Source organism: Papaver somniferum, chromosome 8 (genome assembly GCF_003573695.1).
Source record: "Papaver somniferum cultivar HN1 chromosome 8, ASM357369v1, whole genome shotgun sequence".
Classification (NCBI taxonomy): Eukaryota; Viridiplantae; Streptophyta; class Magnoliopsida; order Ranunculales; family Papaveraceae; genus Papaver; species Papaver somniferum.
Window position 1 is genome coordinate 4,531,275 of NC_039365.1, and position 26,519 is coordinate 4,557,793.

At 36.4% G+C, this 26,519-nt stretch overlaps 2 pseudogenes; both read left to right on the top strand.

Moving 5' to 3' along the window:
* Positions 1-964: 964 nt before the first annotated feature.
* LOC113304962 lies at positions 965-5,486 on the top strand (annotated as a pseudogene).
* Positions 5,487-10,339: 4,853 nt separating this feature from the next.
* On the top strand, positions 10,340-17,512 carry LOC113301667 (annotated as a pseudogene).
* The last annotated feature ends 9,007 nt before the right edge of the window (positions 17,513-26,519 follow it).

Consider the following 26,519-nt stretch of genomic DNA (forward strand, 5'->3'; position numbering starts at 1 on the left):
CGAGTTTCAACAAAGTAGTTTTTCTTCAAATCTTTTGATTAGTCTGGTCACCTATTTGTAATAAAATGTAGGGACTAGGGAGTTTCCCACTGTCTTCTTTTACTAATGCATTAGTATAATCTTGGCTTGTTTGCATTCCATAAAATAATATTTTAGATAATGGCTTCAGGTTGATGGCTGCAAGTTGAAAGAAGAAAGCGAGAGGGACGGGGTTGTTGTTATTGCAGAAGAAAGAATGCAAACAAGATCTTTAATTGCATACGGAAATCACTACTTTAAAACATTGATGATCTAGTGGTTAATGATTCAGTTGGTATAATGTCAGTGACTAATGAATCAAACAACGATTTTTCAACAAGTGTATATGGGTTTTGATTATGTTAAAAACTTGCTAGTTTTGTTGGGTAGTCATTTGTTGTGATAACTTGAAGCAATCGAGCTATGTTCATTTGAACTTGGGTCTCATTTTTGTGTCTTATGTGAATGTGAAGGTGCCCAATCCCATTATGGATTGTATATTAGAGGAGATAATGAACAGCGCCATAGATTTTTGCAGTTTCGTCGAACCCAATAAAAATAAAAGAGCATGTTTTATCCGCCGATGAGTTCAGTGAAAACAACTGCAAACCGGCTAAAGGCTTCAACTTGACCAAGAAAATAGAAATCTGAGGCACAAAATAGTTGAACTGTTTACTTTCAAATGCCAAATTACTTTTCTCTGGTGCAAAAAAATGAAATCTAGTGCCCATATAGTCTTAGTCTCCGATAAATTTTTGGTGGGGGCATTTTTTGATGGGGGCATGGGGGACAAATAAGATGTTGACACATGTTTTTCCTCCCAACAAATTTTGTTTCCAAAAATATAAAAGAAATGTATTTTTGGAGAAAATCTTGTTTATCTCAATTGTTTATATTTAATGTTTGGTATTTTTGGAAACATGATTTATGAAAACAATTAATATAAATGACACATGTTAACATCTCATTTGTTCCACATGCCCCCATCAAAAAACACCCCCATCAAAAATTTTCTCTCTCAATCTTGGCATCCCAAAGACTCCAAAACGAGTTAGGAAACTTATTTATATGTGGTTTGGTTCTCACATACATAACAATAAAAAGATGGAAATCATTATAAATTTGTGACTAAATTTTGCAGTGTTCCGACAACACCGCTTGATATGGCAGTCGACTATTACACTTATGACTACGAGTTTGGTGAGCCACCACGAGTGACTAGTTTACTAAACACGGAGCCCTTGCCAACATTTACGGATTCCGGAGAAGATCTGTACTTAGTTGCAGATCCGTGGGGTTTTGAGAGTGTTGTTTATTACCTCGCTAAGCAATTCCTAACTACTAACGACGCTGGAGATATCACTGATCCTCGACTTAAGCTGAATAAAGTAATAACATATATCAGCGACGTCTGGTTATTTGTAAGCTTAGATGGTCTTTTCAATATTGATAAATTTAAAATCACAGGCCGTGACGGAGATACAATATTCGGAAAGAGGCGTCGTAGTTAAGACTGAGGATGGATCAGTATATGAAGCTGCATATGTGATGGTTTCTGTCAAGGTTCGAAAAACGGCCGTTTTTTCCGTAAAAACGTCCGTTATAACGCTCACGCCCATATACCGTGCCCGTGAGGCTCACCAACACGCTTACCTAAATAACACCGATAAATAGAAAAAAATGGCGTTATTTAGACCCGTTATAACCGTTTTCACACCTGTGATTACCGTTTTCTTAAAATTAATATTTCAGTTTTTTTCTTCTAAATAACATTTTAACACACGTTTTTTACACCGTATTTTCCGTTTTCATACCGGTTAAACCCGTTTTTAAGGAAAAAAAAATTGAGTTGGAGAAATTCTTATACAATTTTTAATTTCAAACTTACAACTAAAATTTCATAAATAATCATTAAACACTTCAAATTTTATAAACTTACAATAAGTAACCTAGTGACAGTAGTGCTTGAAATTTTAAACTTAGACAAACCAACTTGTACCGGCATTTTTTTCCGACTTATTCAAGTATTTTCTGTTTTCTCGACGATTCTCAGTTGATTCCTCCTCCTCTTCCTCCGCCTCATATTGGTTCGCGTAATGCATTTGCCTGTCGTAGTTAACAGTATCGTCATCTTCATAACCATAGTATTCTTCCTCATTATCATTACGATTATCTACTTCATTATTGATATTAATATTGGAATTATACTCTTCATTAATTCCTCGGGTATCTTCTTCTGGACGATCTTCAGTGTAATGAGAATTGTATATGGGATTTTCATTTTCATGACCTTGTGTATTGTCTCCAAATGTTAGGTTACCAAAGTCATAAACAAAGTTACTCACTAGCAACCTTTGATATGAGATTTCAACTTCTGGATCATGCCATTCGTATGGTGGAGGGAGAGGCTCTGGATTATTAGCTGCTTCCTCTTCCAATTCATTTAACCAATGTTCTTCCTGAGGTAAAACTGGTGTTTCATCATCCCCTGCTATCCAATCAAGCATATTTTCATCTGTCAGCAGGCTATGAACATCGTGGACATCGATGTTATGTCGCTTTGCTTTACCTTGAACTCTTTGCTGCTCCAATCTTAAATTGTACTGAACATATACCAAATCGTTTATTCTTGACGAAACTAAACGGTTGCGTAGTTTGGTGTGAATTCTTTCAAACACACTCCAATTCCTCTCGGATCCAAACGATGTGTTTGCCTGGCTTAGTATCTTTATCGCGATCCTCTGGAGTGATGGAAACTGAGCACCGTATGACAACCACCATCTTACAGGATCACCTTGCAGAGCAGCCAATCTTGCTGATGGTGATGCAAATTGGCCTTGCATCATTTGCATTCTTCCCGCCTAAAAATATCAAAAACTGTGAATAGAAATTCATATAATTACGAAATTAATTGTTAATAAAAATTCACACCTCTAGCATGCATGTCGCTTGTTCTTGAGGGCTACTAATCATTTTTGATATAACTTCACTGGGACAAATTTGGGGCTGAGAAATTTCATTGTTGATGAGATTGGCTGCTGGGTTGTAGATATAATATGGATTCAGAAAATGCGCTGCAGCATGAAGAGGAGAACTCAACTGATCTTTCCATCGTCGGTTAATCACACCTACAATAGAATTATTTCGAGTTTTACCCAAAACCCTTTCTATAGTTTCCACACATGTAGCAAGTGCATGAAACAAATAACCCATGGTAGGTTTATCTGAATCCAAGAAACATATCATTTTCAATAAAGGACCAACCATCATGCATGCATTTTGGCATGTGTGCCAAAACATCTCATTCAAAATAATGTTTTTCACATCTTTAGCCGTACGAGTTTTTCCTTCTGGCAAGTTCACAAATTCTTGGTCTACAAAAAGACTCTCGATTGCATTACGTTGATCAATGATACTTTTGATTGCGATAAAGTTTTGACTGCTTTTGAATCCGAATATGCATTATTGAAATATTGGGGAATGCATTGAACTATTCGAGTGACAACTTGAACATATCAACTTTAAGAGCCTAGGAGTATTATTTGACATCAAAGTTTTGACTGCTTTTGAATCCGAATATGCATTATTGAAATATTGGGGAATGCATTGAACTATTCGAGTGACAACTTGAACATATCAAGTGGATAGTGATAGTATGCGTGTATAAATATTGTCGGTAGACGATAACTACAATGCATTGTTATAAGTCATAGACTTAGGGTTGTGAATTTTACTAGATGTCCATAAATTTGTATGTTAAAAACCCATACACAAATAAATAAAAAATCAAATAAATAAATTAAACCAAAAAAAATGAAAAAACGTAGTAACAACGTTATTTAGACCCGTTGTAACCGTTTTCACAGCTGTAATTACCGTTACATAGGAAATTCAGATCATAAATTATTTATTTTTCTTATTTAACCGTTATCACACCCGTTATTTTAAAAAAACGTCAAAAAAACGTGTTTTATTCCTATATAACGCGTTTTTGACCCAAAACGTGCTCACACCCGTCAAAATACGTTATAACGGTCACGCCTAGTACTTGTGACCTGGGCCGTGACCCGTTTTTCGAACCTTGGTTTCTGTTAGTCTTGGTGTGCTGCAGACAAACCTTATCAACTTTGAGCCCGATCTACCGGTTAGACAGTTAATTTGTAATTTTCTGAAAATATGGAAATTCTCCACGAAACTAAGACAATAATTACATTAGGAAAATTCGGTCAATTGTCCAAATATTTTTAAAACATGGTTCTAAATTAATACTCGTCCATTAGAACTTCTAATGGACGAGTAAAAATTAATATGAGTGAAATGGACACCAAAAAGATAGCAAGAATGAAACTGGATTCATCATGCTTAAACTTCAAAAATAGCGTGATGAAACTGGATGCATCCTGATGTAACCTAAAAATAAGGAAAAATATTTTTTAATGAGTAGGATGAAACTGTTTACATCATGGCTATTTTTACGTTTTCGCCCATTTAAACGGCATCAAATTTTACATATCTTTTTCCCCCAAAAATTATTGATTTTGGTCTATTTAACCAATTTTGTGATTACATAACTCATGATCAACAATAATTTTAATTTGGTGCAGGCATGGAAATTGTTGGCCATATATCAGTTTAATATGGCCATCTACACAAAAATCTTCCTCAAGTTCCCTTGTAGATTCTGGCCTACTGGTAGTGGCACAGAATTTTTTGTTTACGTTCACGAAAAAAGAGGGTATTATACACCGTGGCAGGTAATATCATTAGTCGAACTATGAATTACTTTAGTTAAAACTATTTTGTGATGATCATGTTTTCTCCATCGGTGAACTGCAGCACCTATAAAATGAGTTCCCAGGTTCCAATATCCTCTTAGTAACGGTAACAGATGAAGAGTCTAGACGGATTGAGCAGCAACCAGATTCAGAGACCCTGGCTGAAATTATGTGCGTCTTAAGAAACATGTTTGGGTATGACATACCCCATGCCACAAACATACTTGTTCCAAGATGGTGGTCAAATAGGTTTTTCAAAGGATCATTTTCCAACTGGCCTATTGGAGTTGATCAGTGCGAGTTTGATCAGATTAGGGTATGTACTATGTAGCTTATACTACAGTTAATTAAGACCTTGTTGGTTGTAATGAACCTAACTTTCTGCTAAATATTGTTAATGTGTCTACCCCTTGGTTATTACTACGGATTAAAGGCACCCGTCGGCAGAGTTTATTTCACGGGAGAACATACGAGCAGGGAATATAATGGTTATGTTCACGGTGCGTACCTCGCAGGTCGGTGTTCCTTCTCCCATCTTTACGTAAGCTAGATATTTATGTGATATATAATTGATCAAACAGTTAACTAACAGGGTTTTTTCACTGTTTTCCAGGTATTGATTCTGCATATATTTTGATCAAGTGTGCCAAGAAGAAAATCTGCCATTACAATATCAAACCTAAAGGGACCTAAGTTATAATGCAGGGGTTTCGCTTACCGGAAAGCTAGTAGTAATTATCACGACTAACATTGTGGGTAGTTTTAGCGATTGGAAAACAGATTGAGTTTGCGTGTTTGCATCTTTGGATAAAGGCAGGTAGCAATACAAAAATTCTATTGTATATAACCTTCGAGCCAAATGTAGCTTGAGATGGATTTGCATGAATTTACACGAATTCTTCGATGCTTTTGTATGTTGCAATGTATATTTAAGGGAGGATGGCAATGTATATTGCCTGACTTTTCAAGTACCTAAACTGGATCTTAGAACTAGAAGTTATCTATTTACAAGTTTTAGTTCTTTCAATGTTATTTCGGAACCGTTATCTGTCACCGAGGGAATTAAACAAAGGTAACGAGTTGGACAAAAAGTAACTACCATCTCAACTGAAGGCACGGATGTTCATTTCACAATAGGTCTAAACAAAAAGTTCCCGGGTAGAGATTATGCCATGACCAGAATCAGAGTTATTAAATAGTTTCTCTCTTCCAAATTTCGAAAACCTTATATTGGAATGTTGAAAAATTAAACGCTCAAGTAAAGTTAATGTACCTTGATTGTGCTCCAAAAAACTTGAAAAGAGTTTTATCTATTTTGATTGATCCGGATAATAAGATCAAAAGAACTTTCAAAATTTAAACTAGACTGAATTTGAAACAGGTTGGAGAACTGGAAAATGACTTCTGTATTTATTTGACTGTTGTTTTAAACTTAAAACAACAACCAAATAAAATTTCTTCCACTATTTACTGATTCCTTTTGTTTCAATTTTCTCCAACATTTCAATTTTACTTGCGTGGATATCGGCGATTTCAGGTTCGTTTAGAACTTTTTCTTCTCCTTTTTCTTTGTCAATCGACTATCACGTAAATAATAGGAACCTAACTAATTTGTCTTAGCCCATCACAGTTATATGAGACACAATAATTGTGCAATTGCGCGTCTGCATGCATATTAATTGAGTGGAGCAAATTCTAATATGGGAATTGGGAAATGGATGTGGTGTTGGAATAGAATTTTTATATATAGACTATTGGGCTTGTTAAGAAAAACCTCGTCCGCTTCGAACTCTAACCACTAACTAGGTTACTGCACACACTATCCAAACTTTAGATGAACTGACCTAAATCAATGTACTTATGTATAAGCAGTAATTAGACACCAACGTCAATGTGTTTAGGTCCGACTTCGAAATCGACCATTGGGCACCTTCACATTCACATAAGTAGGCCTGTTAATGGAAATCCGTTAACCGTTAGCCGAATCCGATTACCTGGTTACCGTTACGTTTAGTTCCATTATATCCGTTATCCGTTACCGATAATGTAGCGGTTAATTTTATCCGACGGTGACGGCAACGAAAGACCTATTTCCGTTAGCCTTAGTTCCGTTAACCGCTAACGTGTGCCTAGCACGTGTAACATTCATCTATACCTAGGTTACTCTACTCGAATCAACATCATTTTCATATTCTTCTGTTCTTCAACTCACAAACGAGAGAAGAAAATTGAAATTAGGGTTTTCAATTCGTGAAATTAATCATGACCCAAAGCGAAAGAGGAGCATCCAATTAAGTTGGTTCATCAAAAACAAGTCATCCCTCTCAATCACTTTCAGTTGCATCTGAATTACCTTCTGCATCTCAAGTTCAACAATCAGGAATTCAATCAACACCTGCTGCTGTTGCAACAGAAGAAGCAGTAGAAGAAATAGAAGTAGATGAAGATCCAATTATAGCTGAAGCAAAGAAGAAACTGCGTGCAGTAAGGTCTGATGTTTGGGATGATTTTGAAAGGTTAACTGAAAAGAAGATGGTAAAAGGTAAGGAGATTGGGATACTTGTAGCTAAATGCAAACATTGTAATAAGAGAATGACTTCACCCAGTAGCCAAGGAACCAGCAAATTGCATTACCATGCCAAAACTTTCCAAAAAAAGCCTGCAAACAAGAAAGTACAAACAAAGATTACTACAGTCAGAACAGGTAATGCACAAACTAAGCTTGCTAATTGGAAGTATGATGCTGATGCTACTAGGATACTAGTTGCCAAAATGATTGCTAAACATGGTTATCCAATCACTATAGTTGAGCATCCATATTTTGTTGAGTTTGTGAAGTCTTTAAATCCTGCTGCTAAACTTTACACTAGGAATACAGTTAGGGAAGATATCATGAAACTAAGAACTGAGTTCAAAAAAGAATTACAAGACCAATTTGAGACAATTACATCTAAGTGTAGTTTAACAACAGATATGTGGTCATGTAAGCATACAAAGGATGGTTATTGTTGTGTGACAATGCATTACATACATGATGATTGGAAACTGATTAAGAAAACACTTGCATATACTTTAGTGCCATCACCACATTCTTGAGAAGTTCTAGCATCTGTAGTGAAATCAGTATGTCTAGCTTGGAACATAGATACTAAGCTTTTTGCTGTTGCTGCTGACAATGCTAGCTCCAACAATGTTATGATGGACCATCTGAAGAAATGGCTTGATAGCAAAGACTGTTTAGTTCTTAATGGGGATATGTTCCAAATGAGGTGTAGTAATCATGTATTACACTTGATTGTAGGGTGTGGAATGAGAGTGGCTGCTCCATTTATAGATGCAGTTAGAGAGTGTGTAAAATATGTCAAAGCAAGTCAGGCTAGAAAAGAGAGATTTGAATTTTCTATTGCTCAAGTTAAGCTTCCTTCTTCAAGGTCTGTGGGTTTAGATGTGGATACCAGGTGGAACTCCACCTATAAGATGCTAAAGGATGCAATCTTTCTGAGACAAGCTTTTGTTAGGCTAGCTGATTTAGATAATGACTTCAAGATACTACCAACCTCTAAGGAGTGGGAACAAGGAGTACACATATGTGAATGTTTGGAATTGTTTGATGTCATTTCAACCAAATTTGCTGGGATTAAGTATCCCACATCAAATTTATATTATAATGGGGTGCAAGAAGTTAATAGATGCATTAAGATATGGGAATCAAGTCAGCATGAGTACATCAGAGACATGGCCAATAATATGAGGATGAAATTTGATAGCCACTGGAAAGAAAGTAACACTTTGATGGGCATTTGGGTTGTTTTAGATCCTAGGTACAAAGCTAAATGGGTGGAGTTTGTTATGAAGAGAGTATATGGTGTGGATCACTATAAAAGTCACTATAACAAATTTGAGCTTGCACTCAATGCTCTTTTCTGTGCTTATGAAACAAACACTACAGCTCCAGATTATTTTGATACTGCAATGCATTCAACTGCATTTGAGAGCTGTGCAGGTACAAGTACAACAACATCATATGGATTTGGTTATGATGATTTCATTATGGAAAACAATATGTTTGAGGTTGAGAAGTCAGAATTGGAGACATAATTAGCAGAACCAGTTCTTCCTAAAGGCACAGCTGCTGAAGAAATGAGGTTTGATATCTTAAGTTGGTGGAAGAATCATTCTGCTAAGTACCCAATTCTCTCAAGGATTGCAAGAGATGTATTGGCTGTTCCAGTGACAAGTGTAGCATCAGAATCCATGTTTAGTATTGGTGGCAGAGTTCTCACATCTCACAGGAGTTCATTAGCTCCAGATCTTGTTGAAGCTTTGCTTTGTTTGGGTGATTGGCTACCAGATCTCACTCTCAGTGAGAGCAATAGTTGTGTTACTGGTAAGTTTCCTTATATCTTAATATTTTACTAGCTTTTACTGATAGTTGTGACTGCACTGACATTGCCACTTTTATTGGCTTATTGCATTGACATTGCCACTTTTATTGGCTTATTGCACTGACATTGCCACTTTGCCAACTTAAGTTGCTTCACTGACATCACTGTCTAACACTTTTCATTTTCCTTTCAAAATGCAGAAGTTGAGGACTAAGGAGGAATGCAGTTGGCATTGGCAGTGGAGAATTTGGAGATGGAGGAATGCATTTGTAGTTGCAGATGCAGTTGGCATCCCTTTGTCTTTTCTTTTGCAAAAACTTGGTTTTTTTGTTTTGATAGAACATGTGATGATCTGAACATGTAATTTGGTTTAGAACATGAACATTTGTATGTTTTAGAACTTGTTTGCTTGGATTTAGAACTATTCTATGTAATTGGTTTGTGTTTTAAACCTGCTTTTGTGTTGTCCTGTGACATACCGGTTAATACCGGAAAATTAACCGTTAGCCGATAAGTCCGACGTAACGGCAATGGTTTTGGATTTTATAATTCCGTCGGCATTTAACGGATAACGGTTAACCTATCTTTAAACGGCAAACGGTAGCGGCAGAGCCATTATTTGTTACGTTAAGTGCCGTTGACAGGCCTACACATAAGACACAAAAATGAGACCCAAGTTCAAATGAATATAGCTCGATTGCTTCAAGTTATCACAACAAATGACTACCCAACAAAACTAGCAAGTTTTTAACATAATCAAAACCCATATACACTTGTTGAAAAATCGTTGTTTGATTCATTAGTCACTGACATTATACCAACTGAATCATTAACCACTAGATCATCAATGTTTTAAAGTAGTGATTTCCGTATGCAATTAAAGATCTTGTTTGCATTCTTTCTTCTGCAATAACAACGACCCCGTCCCTCTCGCTTTCTTCTTTCAACTTGCAGCCATCAACCTGAAGCCATTATCTAAAATATTATTTTATGGAATGCAAACAAGCCAAGATTATACTAATGCATTACATCTCGAGTAAAAGAAAACAGTGGGCAACTCCCTACATTTTATTACAAATAGGTGACCAGACTAATCAAAAGATTTGAAGAAAAACTACTTTGTTGAAACTCATAGTAATCTAATATAGAGAACAAAAAAGCACCAATGGTTTCAGTTCTCCTAATAGTTATTGTAATATTCCTGGGTCTCTATGATCTGCCACAAACTATGGCTGCTCGAGCGCATACTCCAACTGTCATTGTGGTCGGAGCTGGCATGTCGGGTGAGTAACATCATGCAAATTGATCATCATGCAAATTTGCATGCACTATTTATGGACCTATACATCTCTCGCTGATCATATTTTCGTGATGTTTGCTTTTAGGGATAACGGCTGCAAAGACTTTATCTGATGCAGGGATAAAGAACATTTTGATACTGGAAGCAACTAACAGAATTGGTGGTCGTATCAGAAAGACTAACTTTGCAGGTGTACCCGTAGAGGTGGGTGCAAGCTGGGTCGAAGGGGTTAACGGGGAACAAGTAAATCCCATTTGGACTGGTGAACAAGATCTGCCTCAGAACCTTTTACTCTGATTTCGACCAAATCGCGAGTCATACTTACAAACAAATGTACGTATATCATGTCAATCGATCCTTATGAAAATTCCGCTAGCAGCATGTAAACGCATTTGTACACTTCACTGAGAAGATCCTGAATCAAAACTAACTCATATATGTATATCTATCATCTCATTCCCTTTTTTATAACCCAGAGGAGGGCTTTATGAAGAATCTGTAGCTCAGGAAGCGTACGATGCAGCAGATGAACGCTCGGCATTCAGCCAAAATTTGTCAATTTCTTTGTCATGTCAAGGACAAGAAGATATCTCAATCTTGGCATCCCAAAGACTCCAAAACGAGTTAGGAAACTTATTTATATGTGGTTTGGTTCTCACATACATAACTCTTAGATTTTGATATATAGATCAAAACTAAGATGAATATCATTGATCATGATTAAAAACAATTAGAAGATAAATCAATGATAAAAGAATGATAAAGAAGAAAATAAATCTATATACCAAAATAATAATGGAAGACGATATTTAACGTGGTTCGATCATCTTGATCTACGTCCACGGACGAAACCAGTGGCGGAACCAGAAAATGAATGTTGGGGTGGCTTGAAAACAAAGTGGCTTGACTTGGACTGGCTTAAGCCTATTATTTAGGCTTGATTTTTCGTAACCAAACACAATTACATTATAAAATTTAACCAATTTTTGGACTTTGGGCTGGCTTAAGCCAGCCCAAGTCACTACATGGATCTGCCACTGGACGAAACCCTTTAGGGTGAATATTATTGATCTCCAGAATTGGATGATACTGAGATGATTTGCAATTACATGGAGAGCTCTTATTTATACTGTTAGATTTAACTAAACTATGATGGTAGTTATTTTAGGTATATTCTTTAACTTGCGCTTCACTCCACGTGCCTTGGTTGCACGGTTACTTGACTTGGTCTTCACTTCACGACACGGTTGCCTCGGACCTTTTTTTGCTCCTCGGCTTCTTGTGTACGCTGCCTATACCTTATATGGTTGCCTCGGTCCTTCTACATGATAACCTCGGCTACCTTGTGTATATGTGATATATATACTCTAATACTCCCCCTCAAGTTGGACACGTAGAGAAACGTAGTGTGCAGCTTGAACTATTAACAAAGACAATATGGTACCAAGACTTGATTTGACTTAAAAACTGTCGAACACAACTTGATATCTTGTACGGTTGATTATTAACCACGAGCTACTGAGATGAAATCTGTTGATCATTAACCAAGAGCTACTGAGATGAAGTTGGTGATGGAATTGACTGTAAGCTTTGTCTTGCACCATATGAACTTGACTTGACAGACTTGAACTGAACTTGGATGTACCGTTTATAATATTGACTTGGACAGGCTTGGACTGAGCTTGAATGTGACTGGCAGACAAACCATGCCAGGAGAACTTGTATCTTGAACTGTCCACTAACATCAAGCACGAGACTTGAACTGGACTCTCCCTTAATTAATGACAGCACCAACGAAATAGTTATACGGAATTGAATTTGGTGACCTAATTGGCTGCAAGTTTTTTTTTTTTTTTTTTTTTTTTTTTTTTTTTTTTTTTTTGTCACCGGTTGAAATAGCCATACAAACGAGCAAATGTCTTGCAGGTTACTGGATTTGGCTTACTTTAATAGTTGGCTACTGAATTTGTTTAACCAACAATAACAATGTACTCTTCCACGGACCATTTTTGCAGTCTTGTATTAAACACGTCATCAAGAACGAGGAGGAACTAAAATCACGAGGTAAAATTAAAATCAACTCGGACAAACTTGGATGGACTGCCTATGCTGGCAGTAGAATTACCGGAGGAAGATGAACGGCAGTGACTTTCTATGTCTCGGTCTGATTTTTTTTTTGACATGATATTGTCATTATTGGAATAAAAAGTCTTCCAATAAGTTAGTGGATAAACTGCTATCAGGTGATGGATTCATGTCGATGATATTATAAGGTGTGGGTTGATACACCACAATATTTTCAATCTGTTTCTGACGTAAATTAGTTTGAGTAGGTTGACGTAATAATAGCATTATGTACGTTCATACCCTACAGTTTTATCCAAAGGTGTTTGGTGTGATGGATCATGTGTAGGTTGATGCACTACGAAGAAAAAACTTGCTCACTTTACCAAACACAAGATATTGAGTGACATATTTCATCAATCAGTACCAATCACGATAACTGCCGGAGGAAATATATGATCGGCAAAGAGAGTTCTCGAAAGTGAAACTGATTTTGGAAATATTATTGAGGGAAACCCTAAAAGCAGGAAAGAAACTGACCACATGGAATAATTGATCACCATGGACTAAGCTCGAGTACTGTGAGGATTAGTAAATAGTATAGGGAACACCATCAACCAAAAGGTCTGTGATGGGAGAAGAGAAAAATATATGATTGATACGGTGGATCAAAATAATACCAACAGCAACAATCTAGCACAAGGTTTACAAGATATATTTATTGGAACTTGACTTCGGTGAGGATTGCCGACACTACAACAAACAAACGCAATTGTGACATTTTCGGCATTACAAAAAACGTTCAAAAAGGATACTCATTTGTGACATATTTGTACGTTGCACATATGTAGTGTTAACTAGGTACCAAAATGGCGTGAACATATTACTTGGCAACACTTAGCGTTGTAAATAAAATTTAAAACAAATATAAATTATTTTCACGACGTTTTTACTTGTAGCGAATATTACCGTAAATTTTTTATAGATAACTGAAATGGGTAAATGGAACGCGTCAACTAATTTTTCCTCACAATCAGCGCCTTTTTTTGTTAGTGGTAAACATATATCCTTTAGTAACCCGACCACCCGTGTAAATCAGAGAAAAAAAGAAAAAAATAAGATAGAAAGCAACTAACTGCCCACAAGATTTTATTTCCATATATTAGAAAACTATCTGGAGTAACCCTAAAATTTTAGCCTTCTTCTTCCTCCTCTTTTCCTTCTTCTAAACAGATCGATAATAATGAAAACTAGCGGCTACCACCGGCCACCAAATCTTGTTTAACCACTCTAGTTTAATGTATTCAAAACAGACATCACATGGTTGAGATTAATTTCTTTCCCCCTTGTTTTTTTGTTGTGATTTTATAGTTCTTATTTTTCATGTGACATCCATGGAGAAATTGGGCAAAACTACATATCCAACAAGGTACGTTATTGATATAACCGCACAAGTTTTTGAAGACGTATCTTTTTCCTTTTTTTTTTTTTTGGTTAGGTTAAGAAATCTCTGCTACAACCTCTGCAAATTTTTGGTTCAATTGGTATTCCTCCTGTATGTTACATTAGATGTATCAAAATCGTCATTGGTTTGTAAACATGGGCTTTTGATTTTTCATTAACAAGTCGCTACATGGAATTCCTTTTTCCAGTAAACAATGCAACAAATCCTTCAAGAGATCGAAGAATATGATGAGTCTCCACTCTCCAGTAGTCAACTTCAACTCAAAGAACGAACTTCAGGCTTCATTGTTGAGTGAGCCTAATTTAGATCTAAAATGTACAGTGTGTAATTTGATTAAAAACCATGGATTTGTAGAAGTACTTTTGGTTCAATTGTAATGTTTTTTTTCCTTGAACGTTATGTTGTAATTTTCTTTTTTCTCAAAGGTTATTGTAATTTTTGCTTACCGGAAGTATATGATCATTTTTTTCTCATCGGTTTTCACTATATTTATTTGCATGAAAATATTTATTTATCTTAAAAATAAATTGCTGTAAATACGGTCAATTCCAAAATGCAGAATATTATACTAAAGAAACGCCGACTAATTTTTTATTAATTATTCACAAAATAAATAAAAATAATTTACTAATAATGTGGAAAAATAGCTTATGTGGCACACTGGTTACTTGTGACGCAAAAATTGCGCTAAAAAATCCCCTTGACATAAGTGACGTTTTCAGCGTCGGTTGGATTATTTGCAACACCTCTTTTTATAACGCAGTGACCGACAGGCGATAAACATTATAAAATATATTTGTGACATAATATCAAATATTTGTGACATTATTTTTCATTGAAAAAACCATGTTTTGTTGTAGTGCGAAAGTGATAACGACCACCAATAAATTAAAACTCTAGAGATTTATAAGGACTGGTAAATCCTAAGATTTAGCTATAGAATTTATAGAGAGACACGGCGGTGAGAAGAACCGGACGATGGAGAACTGATTTGTTGGGAACAACTGATGGAGGAAACCTTCCATGTAATAAAACCATGAGAAGTTAAAAAAAATCCGACGAAAAAGAACTAATCGGAAAACCCAATATGTACGCCTTGAATATAATCAATCACCGTATATGACGTATGTGATGTAGAAAAGAAAAGCTATAAAAACTTACATGAAAACTTTAATTTGAAAGATCGAGAGCGCACGGCTCTGATACCATCTTAGATTTTGATATATAGATCAAAACTAAGATGAATATCATTGATCATGATTAAAAACAATTAGAAGATAAATCAATGATAAAAGAATGATAAAGAAGAAAATAAATCTATATACCAAAATAATAATGGAAGACGATATTTAACGTGGTTCGATCATCTTGACCTACGTCAACGGACGAAACCCCTTAGGGTGAATATTATTGATCTCCAGAATTAGATGATACTGAGATGATTTGCAATTACATGGAGAGCTCTTATTTATACTGTTAGATTTAACTAAACTATGATGGTAGTTATTTTAGGTATATTCTTTAACTTGCGCTTCACTCCACGTGCCTTGGTTGCACGGTTACTTGACTTGGTCTTCACTTCACGACACGGTTGCCTCGGACCTTTTTTTGCTCCTCGGCTTCTTGTGTACGCTGCCTATACCTTATATGGTTGCCTCGGTCCTTCTACATGATAACCTCGGCTACCTTGTGTATATGTGATATATATACTCTAATAATAACAATAAAAAGATGGAAATCATTATAAATTTGTGACTAAATTTTGCAGTCGACTATTACACTTATGACTACGAGTTTGGTGAGCCACCACGAGTGACTAGTTTACTAAACACGGAGCCCTTGCCAACATTTACGGATTTCGGAGAAGATCTGTGCTTAGTTGCAGATCCGAGGGGTTTTGAGAGTGTTGTTTATTACCTCGCTAAGCAATTCCTAACTACTAACGACGCTGGAGATATCACTGATCCTCGACTTAAGCTGAATAAAATAATAACATATATTCAGCGACGTCTGGTCATTTGTAAGCTTAGATGGTCTTTTCAATATTGATAAATTTAAAATCACAGGCCGGGACGGAGATACAATATTCGGAAAGAGGTGTCGTAGTTAAGACCGAGGATGGATCAGTATATGAAGCTGCATATGTGATGGTTTCTGTTAGTCTTGGTGTGCTGCAGACAAACCTTATCAACTTTGAGCCCGATCTACCGGTTAGACAGTTAATTTGTAAGTTTCTGAAAATATGGAAATTCTCCACGAAACTAAGATAATAATTACATTATGGAAATTGGGTTAATTGTCCAAATATTTTTAAAACATGATTTTAATGGACGAGTAAAAATTAGTATGAGTGAAATGGACACCAAAAAGATAGCAAGAATGAAACTGGATTCATCATGGCTTAAACTTAAAAAATAGCGAGATGAAACTGGATGCATCATGATGTAACCTAAAAATAAGAAAAAATATTTTTAAATGAGTAGGATGAAACTGTTTACATCCTGATTATTTTTACATTTTCGCCCATTTAAACGGTATCAAATTTTACATGTCTTTTTCACCCAAAAATTATTGATTCTGTTCTATTTAACCAATTTTGTGATTACATTACTCATAATCAACAATAATTTTAATTTGGTGCAGGCATGGAAATTGTTGGCCATATATCAGTTTAATATGGCCATCTACACAAAAATCTTCCTCAAGTTCCCTTGTAGATTCTGGCCTACTGGTAATGGCACAGAATTTTTTGTTTACGTTCACGAAAAAAGAGGGTATTATACACCGTGGCAGGTAATATCATTAGTCGAACTATGAATTACTTTAGTTAAAACTATTTTGTGATGATCATGTTTTCTCGGTCGGTGAACTGCACCACCTAGAAAATGAGTTCCCAGGCTCCAATATCCTCTTAGTAACGGTAACAGATGAAGAGTCTAGACGGATTGAGCAGCAACCAGATTCAGAGACCCTGGCTGAAATTATGTGCGTCTTAAGAAACATGTTTGGGTATGACAGCCCATGCCACAAACATACTTGTTCCAAGATGGTGGTCAAATAGGTTTTTCAAAGGATCATTTTCCAACTGGCCTATTGGAGTTGATCAGTGCGAGTTCGATCAGATTAGGGTATGTACTATGTAGCTTATACTCCAGTTAATTAAGACCTTGTTGGTTGTAATGAACCTAACTTTCTGCTAAATATTGTTAATGTGTCTACCCCTTGGTTATTACTACGGATTAAAGGCACCCGTCGGCAGAGTTTATTTCACGGGAGAACATACGAGCAGGGAATATAATGGTTATGTTCACGGTGCGTACCTCGCAGGTCGGTGTTCCTTCTCCCATCTTTACGTAAGCTAGATATTAATGTGATATATAATTGATCAAACAGTTAACTAACAGGGTTTTTTCATTGTTTTCCAGGTATTGATTCTGCATATATTTTGATCAAGTGTGCCAAGAAGAAAATCTGCCATTACAATATCAAACCTAAAGGAACCTAAGTTATAATGCAGGGGTTTCGCTTACCGGAAAGCTAGTAGTAATTATCACGACTAACATTGTGGGTAGTTTTAGCGATTGGAAAACAGATTGAGTTTGCGTGTTTGCATCTTTGGATAAAGGCAGGTAGCAATACAAAAATTCTATTGTATATAACCTTCGAGCCAAATGTAGCTTGAGATGGATTTGCATGAATTTACACGAATTCTTCGATGCTTTTGTATGTTGCAATGTATATTTAAGCGAGGATGGCAATGTATATTGCCTGACTTTTCAAGTCCCTAAACTGGATCTTAGAACTAGAAGTTATCTATTTACAAGTTTTAGTTCTGTCAATGTTATTTCGGAACCGTTATCCGACACCGAGGGAATTAAACAAAGGTAACGAGTTGGACAAAAAGTAACTACCATCTCAACTGAAGGCACCGATGTTCATTTCACAAAAAGTCTAAACAAAAAGTTCCCGGGTAGAGATTATGCCATGACCAGAATCAGAGTTATTAAATAGTTTCCCTCTTCCAAATTTCGAAAACCTTATATTAGAATGTTGAAAAATTAAACGCTCAAGTAAAGTTAATGTACCTTGATTGTGCTCCAAAAAACTTGAAAAGAGTTTTATTTATTTTGATTGATCCGGATAATAAGATCAAAAGAACTTTCAAAATTTAAACTAGACTGAATTTGAAACAGGTTGGAGAACTGGAAAATGACTTCTGTATTTATTTGACTGTTGTTTTAAACTTAAAACAACAACCAAATAAAATTTCTTCCACTATTTACTGATTCCTTTTGTTTCAATTTTCTCCAACATTTCAATTTTACTTGCGTGGATATCGGCGATTTCAGGTTCGTTTAGAACTTTTTCTTCTCCTTTTTCTTTGTCAATCGACTATCACGTAAATAATAGGAACCTAACTAATTTGTCTTAGCCCATCACAGTTATATGAGACACAATAATTGTGCAATTGCGCGTCTGCATGCATATTAATTGAGTGGAGCAAATTCTAATATGGGAATTGGGAAATGGATGTGGTGTTGGAATAGAATTTTTATATATAGACTATTGGGCTTGTTAAGAAAAACCTCGTCCGCTTCGAACTCTAACCACTAACTAGGTTACTGCACACACTATCCAAACTTTAGATGAACTGACCTAAATCAATGTACTTATGTATAAGCACTAATTAGACACCAACATCAATGTGTTTAGGTCCGACTTGGAAATCGAACATTGCTTAATTACAAACACAATTTAATTTATTTCCTACATATATTATTTGAAAGAAATAAAAAAATCGTTTCCTACATATCCATACAAGGTGACTTTCGAAGGATTTGAAGGGGCATGGGCTTATTTTTCCCATCACTTGCAAATTGCAATCTTGCATTAAATATATATAGAGGTTCCAAAGATTTTTTAATTTTCAAATATTTGTCCAAGCCTTGAACGGCAATACCAAACTCATTTTTTGTTTTCTTGACTATGCGATATATTTGTAAATGTTGTCTAAACAATTAGTCACCCACTTTTTGTATTCATGAGTTTACTATGTGATACATTTTTTAATTTTGTCTAAACAATCGAATCTAATATATGAAGGGGAACTATGGTTACCAGAGGATGACTAGTTCACCATGGAATCATGATGCCATAGCTCAAGACAGTATTTAAGAAGAAAGAAGTGTTTGTAAATGTGTTGAAATGTTAGCTTCAATTGCGACACATCTACGTTGGATTGATCAACCACCGATCTATCAACGACCCTAGTCCTTCTGGTGCAGTTTATATGCCTTTTGGCGCCGTTTAGATTAGTTAAGTTGGAATCTATTTTTCTTATTTCAAATTTATCATGAAAAACTATGGTTGGTGAAGTTAGGAACTTGCAAAAAAAGAAAAAAAAAAGAAAAAAAAAGTTAGGAACTTGCAACAGGGATTCCTTCAGTTTAATAATAAAATTTTGTTAATATTCCTTCAGTTTATAATTTTAGAGAAATTATAAAATATTAATTAACGGATTTCAACTATAACACTTTTTCTTTTGTAACCGAAGGAATCCTCATTGCAAAAAAGAAAAAAAGAAAATGTTAGGAACTTGCAACAGGGATTACTAATTAATATTTTATTATTTTAGAGAAATTATTAAATAATAAAATATTAATTAATGGATTTCAACTATAACACTTTTTTTTGTAACTGAAAAAGAGATGTTATCATTTCTTAAATTTGTTCAGTTTTTTGGCTAAAATAAAATGATGATAATACTATTTTTTTCCAGAAAAGGAGGTAATATTTATTAATTCGCGTTTAAAATGTGTCACGAGCTCAACTAACAAAGTATGTCATCCTTACCCAACTTTCCTAACCCAAATTGGTTAGTTCCCGCATCTTGTGTTCTAATCTGTATCATACATAACCGAAATTGTGGAGTTTTTTTTCTTATTTTTAATTCAGTTTTGGTTAGATTACATGCAAACATGCTGGAACAATTGTTGCGCCAAAGCCGACGAAAGCATTAAGTTTGCACTACTACAAAAGTAACTCGGTATCGCCAAGAACACAATCACACATATATATGACAAAGACTTATAAACTTTATTATGACCATCCCTCATTGGTTGTCCGCGGATCCCATTATCAAGAAGTGTATCCACGACCGCTTGCACTAATTTTTCTTGACACATAACTGACTCCCTGCCATAGATACAAGAAGAACAAGTATTTAACGAGGAAGGAATGAGCAATTTTATACATCAACGTATATAGGGAGAAATATACAAATCTAAGAAGACAAGAAGACAACTCGTTTAGTTCAGGTGTGTTTTCTCTAGTTCTCTCTATGATTATTTATACATATCAATGGGACTGGTGATGAGTGCTAAAAAGTGCATATTTTTATATATTTTTCTTGGCATTTAACTCATCTTTTGTGCATTAATTCTACATTTTATCACATATTCTGTATTTTCATTGTTTTCAAGAATAAATATTTTTATTAATTAATTTTGCATTTTTAGGTAATAAATAAAGTTTGGATGAATAGCGGAGCGAAAAGAGCAGAAAAGTAGTGAAAAGCCGGAAGGAATAACACAAGGATGCCACGAAGAATGTTGTGCACAAGACCAAAAGGCTAGAAGTGGGATTGAAGAGGAAGAATTGTTCTTAAAGAAGATATGGGCTTGGCATACCCAAGGCCCAAAACCCTCACCCAAACCCATTTCCAATATCCATACCCGCATTCATCTTCAGCCGTCAGATTGGATCATCTCAGCATCCTACGGTCGCTTCACCGTCGTTCATCGAAGTCTGAAGCTCCTGTCAAACACTACAACACCTAACTCCATCTTGGACCGTCAGTTTTGATGTATTCCATATCCAACGGTCACTCCACATCCATTTACATCACATCGTTGGATCTTTCCCTCATCCTATCATCCTACGGATTCCCCTCACAAAACATCAAGATTTGATGAGTCTGCTCAACACCCAAACAACCAAATACCCTATACCCAAAACAAACACACCCTAGCCAAAACCCATCGAGCCATCTCCTTCTTCCCCTCTTCTGCAACAGCGAAGCTGTCTCCATCACCACCACCATAACCCACAAATCACTCAACCACCACCACTCGAGCCATCATCACTTCTAACAACCAAGACCTACCTTTCTAGCCACTTATAACATCACCTCCTAATCGTTTCATCTCACAGGAACCCTAGGTTAGGAGTTGATGAAATAGGTGAGGTTAGAGGATAAATATAAGGCATGGGTAACATCAGCAGACGAGAAGGAAGCATGGGGGAGAGCTATCAGTCGTTTTCAGAGATTAGGTAAGGATTTTTTGTAAAACCCTAATTTCATAAATTGGGGATTTTTGGGGGAAAGTTAGTGTACGTCTAATAAGGGGCATGGGTGAAAGTTTTCGAGTAGTTTTCGAGTTATTAGGTGATTTAATCTCACTTTTTGTCAGAACCCTAATTTCACTGATTTGGGGATTTTGGAATTTTTTTTGTTGTAACTATAAAAGGGTGTTAGGAGTTGTGAAATTCGGCATCTCTAGGCTAGCCAGTGAGCAATATTTGCAGTTCAATATTAATTTCAAAATTCATTTTCAATTCATCCATGTTGAATCTCTCTTATGCATAAAGGTTGAATGTGAATTGTATGTTGTGTAATGTGGAGCATGTTTATACCTGTTAGTATCATGATTACAAGCATGTCCATGTTCTAATTCACTTGCTAGGGTTTAGAGGAAGCTCTTGATCATATGCTAGGAATGTTAATGTATTTGTATGTTCTTTTATTGAGCTGAATTGCCTTAGGATGAATGCTTAGCCATTTGGGATACCTGCTTGTGATCACCTGTGCTGTTAGAAGACAGCTGATACTAGGAGTGGAGCTAGGTCTTTGGCCAAGAATTCAATCCACTAGAGAGATTGCCTTAAGCTAAACTAGCTAGAGGAGCTAAATGCCTGTGATTAGTTGTGCTGATTAAAGACAACTGATGCTAGGGGTAATTTGGTTAGGATAGTTAGTAGAATCCTCATTGTAGTCTTTCATGAAAGAACAAGACATACATTGCATCATAATTTCCTTAGCCTAGGGTCAAGTAGTGGAATCAAAAACCTTAGTACCTTCTTTTGAATTCAGATAACTTTAGAAATTTAGAAAACTTTAGAAAATCCTCCAAGTCCCTGTGGACAAACCTCTATTTACATTCTATCTTCATCAAGACCCTGTATACTTGTAGGTAAAACATAGGTTGTAGTTTTTAGGTCTCATTCCTTGAGCTACCAAGTTTTTGGCGCCGCTGCCGGGGACTCGGTAGCGGTTTGCTTGTTTTCTGTTTTCTTTCTTGTTAATCTTGCTTGTTCCTGACCTGCAACTTCCTTGTTTGCTGCTGCTGTGAAGATGTTGTTGCTGTTGCTGTGAAGCTGCTGTTGCTGTTGTTGCTGCTCCCTCCTGCTTGCTGCTGCTGTGAAGCTGCTGGTGCAATTCTGCTGAGCTGTTGATTAAGGTTGCTAAGGAAGATCCAAGCCCAACTGGGCTAGTGCAACAAAAAGGGATAAAAAGCCCAAATTTGGGCTTCCCTTCAAAAATCAAGTAAGCCTAACCCATGAGCTAACCCAACTGGGCCTCATTAAATTTCTTTGGGCTTGTATTTAAGTATTTATATTTGGGCTTGTAATAATTTTAGTTTTTCTTTTTCTTTTTCTTTCTATTTGGGCTTGTAATAATTTGTATTTTTCTTTTTCTTTTTCTCTTTCTTTTATGGGCTTGTAATTATTTGTTTGTTATTTTTTCTTTTCTTTTGTGGGCTTGCACTTTAATTTGGACTATAGGTTTATATCCCATCCATTGGGCTCCTAACCTTACAAAAACAATTCTATTGGGCTTAGAGGCAACAAAATTCTGTTGGGCCGTGAGTTAAGATTTTTCTCACCAAAATTCTTCAAAGAACCCAAGAACCAAAAGCCTTTTAGTTGGTTGGGCTTTGTCCCAATTAATCCAAAAATTTTCTAAACCCATTTTAAACCAAAGTTTCTAACCCTTTCAAACCAAAAATTTGGGCTCTACATTTTATAAACCAAAATCCATTGTGAAACCAAAACCCAACAAAACCAAATTTTAGGTCGTGTTTTTTTTTCATTGACTGTGGGCTTGTTAATTGTTATTTCATTGATTAATGATCTTATTAGGATATGATTGTGACCTTTAGAGACCAATCAAACCGACTAATTAGAATCAATCCAATAGACCCAATTGACATACCCACATCTTCTGAGGAAAACACACCGGACCAACCTGAGATAATGGAAGAACCCCGTAGTCTCAAGGATTACATGTACCCCACAAGGACAAGCCAACCCTCGTGCATTGTTTTACCAGAAGCTACTGGTCATTATGAGCTAAAATCGAGCACAATACAAATGCTTCCCGTGTTTAGAGGAATTGAAAACGAAAACCCTTACCATCACGTAAGAGAATTCGAGGATATTTGTGGAACTATACGTTTCACTCAGATGTCTGACGAAACCCTAAAATTGAGACTATTCCTTTTCTATTTGAAGGAAAAGGCCAAGTCATGGATGTATTCCTTACATCCACAGTCAATTAGGACATGGGACAACCTCACAAAAGAGTTTTTCAAAAAGTTCTTCCCTAATCACAAGACTGCGACAATTCGTCAAAGTCTGAACAACTTTGTACAATTAGAAGGTGAAACCTTAGCTAGATATCTTGAGAGATTCAATGAATTGTTGCTTAAGTGTCCCATCATGGTTTTGAAAAATGGAGACTTGTGCAAATTTTGTATGAAGGTTTAGATGTCTCCACCCGAACAATTGTAGAGTCTATGTGTAATGGATTCTTCATAGATAAAAGTGCTGATGACTCTTGGGCTTTCCTAATTGAAGTTGCTGAAAAAACTCAACAGTGGGAGTCCATTCGTGAACCTAGAAAGACTACACCTGTAGATAAGGTCCATAGAATTGAGTCTGATTTTGAGGGAAATGCAAAAATGGCAGCACTAGCAAGAAGAATAGAAGCGTTAGAACTTCAGAAAAACGTAAAACCTTCTACCACTGCTTTCTGTGAACATGTCGAAATGGCTATCTGTGATATATGTAACGGTTCTGACCATCAGGTCAGTGATTGTCCGGAAATGCATGCATTCCAAGAATCTAGGCTGGAACAGGCACATGCTATGTTTCAAAAACAAGAGCATAACCCTTATTCACAGACCTACAACCCAGGATGGAGGAACCACCCCAATTTTTCATGGTCTAAAGGACCCATTCAAAGAGGACCATCTCAACCCACTCAAAGCTATCAAAACAATCAAGGCTATCAATACCCTGAAAATCCTCAACAACAGTCGTACCCTCAATACACTGCTGACAAGAAATTGTCTAGCATCGAAGAGAGTATCAATCATTTGACCCAACATCTGATGAAAAATGAGAAAGCAACTGATCAACGAGTCTCCGCTCTAGAACTACAGATGGGTCAAATTTGCGTTGCACTGAATACAAGAGAAAAGGGTAAACTTCCTAGCCAGCCCCAACAAAATCCAAAGAGGATATTTCAAGCAGGCACATAATCTTGCAATGAAACCTCACCCGATCAAATCCATTCCATCACCACTCTCCGAAGTGGTAAGATTGTTGAGAACAATGTAGGCATACCACAATCAAATGAATCTGATCCAAACATATCATTGCCTGCACCACCAAAGAACACCTCCAACTTAGAAAAGGAGCCTGAGCACATTAGTAAAGCCGACAATCCCACTGTTGTGAATATCCCTCTAACTCCTAATGCTCATGTTGCTCCATATCCTCAGAGGTTAGTTCGCCAACAGATAAGCACCCACTACAATGAGATGTTAGAACTGTTCAAAAGATTCAACATCAACATTCCTTTTCTTGAGGAAATTAAGCAAATCCCTGCATATGCCAAATTCCTCAAATACTTGTGCACTCAAAAGCGCAAGATTAATGTGCACAAACGTGCTTTCTTAGCTGAACAGGTGAGTTCCATCATTCTGAACAAAACTCCACCTAAGTTTAGGGACCCAGGTTGTCCAACAATTTCTTGCACTATAAGAAACCACATGGTCAATAAAGCTTTATTAGATCTAGGTGTAAGTGTGAACCTCCTGCCATATTCTGTTTATGCGCAGTTAGGTCTTGGAGAATTGAAGCCAACACCCATAATTCTCCAATTGGCGGACCGATCCGTCAAGTCCCTCGAGATGTAATTGAGGATGTTTTGATTAAGGTTGATAAGTTCTACTTTCCTGTAGACTTTATTGTCTTAGACACTCAACCTGTACAAAACCCTGATAGTCACATTCCTGTCATTTTAGGACGTCCTTTCTTGGCGACGTCTAATGCGATCATCAATTGTCGTAATGGAGTGTTGAAGCTGTCTTTTGGAAACATGACTGTAGAGCTGAATGTGTTTAATGTTAGTCAACAGCATGTGAATCTTGATGATGAGGATGTACATGAGGTCAATATGATTGAGAGTTTGATACAAGATTCATTGACTGGCATTATGTCAAAAGATCCCTTGCAAGCATGTTTGGAAGATGTTAACTTGGAGTTGTATGATGATGAATACATTGGTGAAGTCCAATCTTTGCTCGAATCTATACCTCAAATGGACATCACTAAATGGCAGACTATAGTGGAACAACTCCCACTTTCTGAGAAGTCTGTTATATCTTCGGATGAGTCTCCTAAGGCCAAACAGGAATTGAAACCATTACCTGATACTTTGAAGTATGCATTTCTAGGTCCTTCTGATACTTTACCTGTTATCATTTCTTCACGATTAAACATAGAACAGGAAAACAAGCTTTTAGGAGAACTTGAGGAGCAGAAAGAAGCCTTAGGATGGACCATCTCAGATCTCAAAGGGATAAGTCCCACCATTTGCATGCACCACATTAATATTGAAGAGAATGCCAAAACATCTAGGGAAATTCAAAGGAGACTTAATCCTAACATGAGAGACGCTGTTAAGAGTGAGATCTTGAAGCTACTTGATGCGGGTATCATATATCCGATTTCAGATAGTAAATGGGTTAGTCCCATTCAAGTTGTGCCTAAGAAGTCAGGCATTACTGTAGTTCAGAACGAAAAGAATGAGTTAGTCCCTTCATGTACAACCACAGATAATTCAGAACGAAAAGAATGAGTTAGTCCCATAGATAGTTTTCTCGAGATCTTTATGGATGATTTCTATTTGTTTGGTTCCTCTTTTGATGAATGTTTGGACCATCTGGTCCTTGTGTTGTCTAGATGTAAGCAAAAGAATCTGATTTTAAACTGGGAAAAATGCCACTTCATGGTAAACTCCGGCATAGTTCTAGGACACATCGTTTCAGAAAAAGGAATTGAAGTAGATAAAGCTAAAGTCGACCTCATTCAAAATTTACCACAACCCCACTCTGTGAAGGGGATTCGATCATTTTTAGGTCACGCTGGGTTCTACCGGCGAT